Source organism: Humulus lupulus, chromosome 4 (assembly GCF_963169125.1).
Source record: "Humulus lupulus chromosome 4, drHumLupu1.1, whole genome shotgun sequence".
In the NCBI taxonomy this organism is placed as follows: Eukaryota; Viridiplantae; Streptophyta; class Magnoliopsida; order Rosales; family Cannabaceae; genus Humulus; species Humulus lupulus.
The window spans coordinates 144,557,236-144,564,237 of NC_084796.1; positions in this window are offsets into that span (position 1 = coordinate 144,557,236).

Consider the following 7,002-nt stretch of genomic DNA (forward strand, 5'->3'; position numbering starts at 1 on the left):
AACATGAGCTGACTTGGTGTATCTGTCCACTATCACCCACACCGAGTCATGAAGCCCTATTGTTCTGGGTAACCCTCCCAAAAAATCCATCGTAATATCCTCCCATTTCCACTTGGGAATACCTAGAGGCTGAAGCAACCCTGCCGGTTGCTGATGCTCAGCCTTCACCTGCTGACAGGTTAAACATTTGGCTATGTACTCCACCACATCCTTCTTCATCCCGGCCCACCAATAGAACGTTTGTAGATCCTGATACATCTTCATGGTACCCGGATGAAGTGAGTACAGCGTCGTATGTGACTCATCCAATATCTCTCGTATGATCCCCTCATCAGCTGGAACACAAATCTGTCCCTGATACCGTAGCAAACCAACCTCAGAAATAGAATAGTCCTTAGCTACTCCCGCTAAGACATTCTCCCTAGCCTCCTGTAATTGAGCATCCACCAATTGACCTTCTTTAATCCGATCTAGCTGGGTCGACTGCAGAGTAATATTGGCCGACCGGCCCACCACCAATTTTATCCCCGCTCTTACCATCTCATCAGCTAACTCTCTTGAGATCTGGGTGGAACTATATTACTAACCTGGGCCCCTCTGACTCAACGCATCCGCAACTATATTTCCTTTCCCCGGATGGTAAAGAATATCACAATCATAGTTCTTTACTAACTCCAGCCAATGTCTCTGTCTCATGTTCAAGTCCTTCTGTGTGAAAAAGTACTTCAAACTCTTATGATCGGTGTATATCTCACACTTCTGCCAATATAGGTAATGCCGCCAAAATTTTAGTGCGACCACCACCGCTGCTAACTCCAGATCATGAGTAGGATACCGCTGCTCGTACTCCTTCAGCTACCGTGACGCATAAGCAATGACTTTCTCGTTCTGCTTCAACACATAGCCTAAACCCAACCTCGACGCATCACAGTAGACAACAAACTTCCCTTCCCCCGAAAGAAGACTCAACACAGGCGCGGTAATAAGTCATCGCTTCAATTCTTGGAAACTATTCTCACACTTGTCTGACCAGATAAACTTCGAATTCTTTTGTGTCAATTATGTCATTGGCTCTACTATCTTCGAGAAGCCTTCCACAAACCGTCTGTAGTAACCTGCTAACCCAAGAAAACTCTGAACCTCCAAGGCGTTCTGTAACGACCCAAAATCACTAATAAGGCTTAAGGGCCTTGATTAGTGTGCCGGGAGGGCATAATTGGGATTAGAATGAATTTATTGATTTAAATGCATAATTATATGATTAATAGTATGCATATGATAATTGATGATATTATATGATGATATGATATATGTATATGAGATATATGTGAGAACCACATTATTATGTGGATAAATCTGCAGCCGGCGACTTGAGGCGATCTTAGGGCTAGATAGCTAAAAATGTCACAACGGGGCATTATAATTGACTTTGGACAAGTCAGGGGTATTATAGGTGTCGAGTAGTGAATTAGACTATCGGGTTATGAAAATAAATAATTTGAGATATATTTGAGGATAGGGTGTTTAAGCAAGAATACAGGGGAATTTTACTATTTTGCCCTCGGGGACATTTCCGGTACCCCGAGCTTTGGGATTAGTTTAATCACCTAAGGATATGCTTGGAAAGACTTAGAAAATACTAGACACAGAAATTAAACCGACCTTTCTCTCCTTCTCTCTCCTCTCTCTCTTAAGGAAGAAGAATAACTCTGAAATTTCAAGAGAAACCAGCAGAATTTCTGGGAATTGAAGGGGATAAGCTAGAGGATTAAATCAAAAACCAATCAAGGACTGAATTAGAGCCAAGGTAAGCATTGATTTTGGTTCTGTGGTTAGGAACTTTAAGAAAAATGGCTGAGTTTTTAATAGTTGTGATTTCGATATTCAAGGTGGAGTTTGAGGCTAGAAACTTTGAAGATAGGTCAGGGGATTCTTGGAGGAACGATTCTACAACTGAGGTAAGTTTCAATTCAAATTTTGATGGTTGAATTTTAGTATGTCCAGGGCTGGTCTTGAGTTTTTAGGTTTGAAATCTCAGAAATTGGAATTGGGATCTCGGTGAGTGTTAGGCTGGATTTTTGGTGGAATTGTTTTGTTAAATCATTCTAATGATGTTGTTAATAATTGGTTTTGAGTTGGGAGCTTTGGGATGGCCTAAAGCGAGGTTTAGAGGTTGAAAATGGTGGGTTTTTCTGGGTTCGAAGGGTCGGGCCGCGGCATAGTTCTTGGTGAGCCACAACCCTTGGAAGCTGAGATGTGCTGAGGAAGGGGGGCGGGCCGCGGCCCTTACCTGTTTTTGTGCCTTAGGAGGGCTCTGTTTCGGGCCATGCCGCGGCATGGATGGCCTATGCCGGGGCCCTTAAGGGATTTTGAGATTTTAGGCTTGGGAATTTAACCTTGGGTGCTCGGGATTGAATCTTTTACCATATTTGGTGAAGTTCAATGTTCCGGGGACTAGAACTTGGTTTAGAAACTCATTTAAGATTGTTAATGGTATCCTTCATCATGGTTGTGACTAGGTGCTAAGCTAGGGCTTGGGGATCGGATCGCGCTCAAGGAGTATCGCCCGTAACTAGTTCATCTAGAAGCCAAAGGTAAGAAAACTGCACCTGGTTGAATATATGTGATGGGACTAAGGGTTCCCTATTGTGTATGCTTGAATAGATGGTATTATGCCATGCAAGCTAATTAGTGAACCAACGGCCTAAGCATGCCATGGTTAACTTGCGCAAATGGCGCGGCTCGGACACTGGTATCCGAGGACAGCTTATTATGCACTGAGCTCGGTTTAAGCGGGCCGGAGTCAGTGGGTTAAATAGAGGGTGCGGCCTAAGGTGTCGGCCCTAGTTATTATGTGAATTGAATATTGTGTTGACTATTATGTGATATGAATGTTATAAGTGTTTGATTGCATCCATGATTCTAAAAATATGCTGAGTGGTACTAATGTGGATTATTGGATGAGAGTACATGCTTAATGAATTAACTGTCTGTTATCATTGATTGTGTTGTATATGATGTTTTCTTGCTGGGCCTTGGCTCACGGGTGCTGTGTGGTGCAGGTAAAGGCAAGGGCAAGATTGATCAACCCTGATTGGAGAGCTCTGTAGGGTGAATGTACATGTCAAGCCGCTTAGCCGCCACAGTTGAGGACATTACAGGGACGAGAGGACCAAAACCTTGTATTTTGCCTTAGTATGGCTAATGTTTACTCTTAACTGTTGAATTTTGTAAACCAGCTTTTAAACATTGTACTTTTGGGGATCCCTTCTATAAATTATTTATAATTTATAAAATGTTTCTTTTGAGGCCAAAATGTCTTTTAGCCCTAGAACACTTTAGCTAATGACACACTTTGAATAAATGACTTGATTAGCAAGTCTCACACCTTTATAAACACACAGTGTAGCGGTCTTGGCTACCCAGGGCGTTACACGTTCCTTGGCCTTGGCCAATCCTTAACTGCCTCCACCTTAGATGGATCCACCTTAATCCCATCTGCACCAACAATATGTCCAAGGAATGTCACTTCTGGTAGCCAAAATTCACATTTCTTAAACTTGGCATACAGCTAGTGCTCCCTCAACCTCTGTAGAACCTGTCGAAGATGAGACTCGTGCTCTGCCTCTGAACTGGAGTACACTAAGATGTCGTCGATGAAGACAATAATGAACTGATCCAGAAAGTGCTTGAACACCCTACTGGTGCATTGGTCAAACCAAACGACATGATTAGAAACTCATAGTGCCCATACCTCGTTCGGAAGACCGCCTTCGGTATGTCCTCGTCCTTGATCCTCAGCTGGTGATAACCAGATCGAAAATCAATCTTCGAGAACATCGTCTTACCCTGCAGATGATCGAACAAGTTGTAAATCCTTGGTAGGGGATACCTATTCTTGATAGTTAACTTGTTCAATTACCTGTAGTCTACACACATTCTCAGAGTCCCGTCCTTCTTCACGAACAAAACTGGAGCACCCCATAGTGAGTAGCTAGGTCTGATGAACCCCAAATCCAGAAGCTCATGTAACTGTTTCTTCAATTCATTTAATTCTGCCAGTGCCATTCTATATGGTGCCTTCGACACTGGTTCTGTCCCTGGGACCAACTCAATGGAAAACTGAATCTCCTTCCTGATTAGGTTATAAGGGCATATTCATAATTTTGGCCCGTTGAGGGCATAAATGTAAATATCTGTGATAAATTGTTGAAACCACATCATTATGTGGATATATTTGTAGCTTGTGACTCAAGGCGATCCTAGTGAGCGGTTTACCGAAAAAGTCACGACGGGGATTTATACCTGCCTCGGGGTTAGTCTGGGGGTATTTTTTGGGAATTTAGAAAATATATTGGAGATTATTTGATATTGAGGAATATAATTGGTGATTAGTTAGGTGTCGGAATGTAAGCGGTACATATTGGAGACATTCGAGGAATTAGTGGGAATTGGGAGTAATGACCAAAATGCCCTTAGAATGACTTAAAGGCTTAGGATTTATGGGAGGGCAAATTGGTCATTTGGTATAAAATCAGAGATAAGTATTACTCAGCCTTTTTTTTGCACTTAGTGGAATGTCTAGAATTTAGAGGAAGCTGAGAAAGGAAAAGAAAGGAAAGAAGGAAAAAGAAAAAGAAAAAGAAGTCTCTTCTCTCTCTCAGTTTGGGATTTCTTCTTCAATTCTAGGGTCCTTTTGGAGCTCAAATTCAGAGGAGCTTTAGGCTAAGGATTTGCACTTGGGACCTTGATCAAGTTTTGAGAGTTCAGCAGGGATTAGGCATCCAATTGAGGTAAGTTTCAAGGTTCTTCTCTTGAGTTTCTGGTTTTGGCTGAGATGGTTTTCTAAACCTGAGTTTTGGATGGAATCAAGGGGGATAATCTTGAGGAAGTAAAGGGCTTGAGGCTAAAAGGACACTAGAGATAATATAGGTTGAGAGTCTCCATTGAAGGTATGAAATTCTAGCTCTAAAGTCCTAAAGTGTCTGTTGTTTTCTGTTGAGTTTTTGAGCTTCAAGCTCAATCATGGTGAATGCTTTGTCTTGGGGTGCATGTGATTGATTTTCATATGGTTGGGTCTTATGGGATGTGTTATAGATGTTGGTAGGCTTGCTTTGGGATATGGTTGAGGTTTGGAAGGACTTTTTAGAGGTTTGGCTCGAGGAAAATCGAAGGAAGAGGAAAACAGGGTTGGTTGTGCTGTGACTATCGTTGTAGCGCTAGCCTTTGGGCGCTACATCGCTAGGCCTTGTGGTCAGAGGGCTTTTTGGCTCTGTTTGTAGCGCTGTAGCACCCACTTTAGGGCGCTGTAGCACTACCCTATTCCCAGAAGGGGATTTTTGGGTTATTTCCTAGGGTTTTTTCTGAGGGCTCGGGGTTTGATTCCACCACCCCGTTTGGTGGAATTAGGGCTTCCCGAGGGCTCGGGATTGGTCTTGAGGTTAGGTTTTGGGATTGAAGTTTGGTGATGATTCTGATCTATGGCTTTGACTAGGTGTACGCTAGGACTCGGAAGGGATCGTGCTTGAGGGGTGTCATCATTGATCAAAGCTACCAGAATCCAAAGGTAAGAAACTGCACCCGGTTATGTGTTAATGATGGGACTAAGAGCTCCCTATACATGAATTGTGTCATAGATGGTATTATGCCATGGGACATGTGATAAATGGCCTAAGAGTGCCAGAATCAATATTTGCGCACAGGGCGCAGCTCGGTCACTGGTAGCTGAGGACAGCTTAATATTCACTGAGCTTGGTTTGAGTGGGCCGGAGTCAGTGGGATAAACAGGGGGTATGACCTAAGGGTGTCGACTCTCATTGTTATATGTGAATTAGTTGTTAATGATAATTGATAAGCTTGGTATGCTGAATGCCTGATTTTATGCATGTTTTGGACTGTTGAGTGTATGATTACACTGTATGAATTATCTGACTATTTGATTGATGATTATGCTCTATTATTGTGTTTTCTTACTAGGCCTTGGCTCACGAGTGCTACGTGGTGCAGGTAAAGGCGAGGGTAAAGTGGACCAGTCCTGAGTGGGAGAGCTTTGAGGCTGAATGTACATAGTCAGCTGATCGGCCGCCACGGCCAAGGAGTGATACATGATGAGAATAGCCTAATTGTCTGTTTTTCCCTTAGAGTGGCTAGTAGATGTACTTTTAACCTGAAATTTTGCAAACTGTCTTTTAATGTTATTACTTTTGAGATCCCATGTAAAAATGTTTAACTATAAGAAATGAAACTTTTGTGACCAAAATCCTTTTAACCTTAGTTCAACTATAGTTTTAGTAACACGTTTCTAACTAAATGACTTGATTAGCAAGTCTTGTACCTTTGTAAACACATAGTGTAACGGTCTTGGATATCCAGGGCACTCTAATACCAAGTTGTAATGCCCTGGATAGCCAAGACTGTTATACTATGTGTTTACAAAAGTGCAAGACTGGCTAATCAAGTTGTTTAGTTAGAAATGTGAACTGAAATTGTAGTTGAACTACGATTAAAAGATTTTGGCCACAAAAGCTACATTTTATATAGTCAAATATTCCTTTACATGGGATCCCAAAAACAATAACGTTTAAAGGACGGTTTACAAAAATTCCAAGTTATAAATACGGCTAATAGCCACTCTAAGGGCAAAACAGACATTTAGGCTTTTCCCGTCCTGTACTACTCCTCGGTCGTGGCGGCAGATCAGCTGACTATGTACATTCAGGCTCAAAGCTCTCCATCTCAGGACTGGTCTACTTTGCCCTTGCCTTTACCTGCACCACGTAGCACCCGTGAGCCAAAGCCCATCAAGAAAACACAATAACAGAGCATAATCATCAGTCAAACAATCAGATAACCCATACAGCATAATCATAAACTCAACAATGCAAATATTCACAATAATCAAGTATTCAGCATACCAAGATCATCATTTCACATATGATAACCAGGGTCAACGCCCTTAGGTCGCACCCCTATTTATCCCACTGACTTCGGCCCACTTAAACC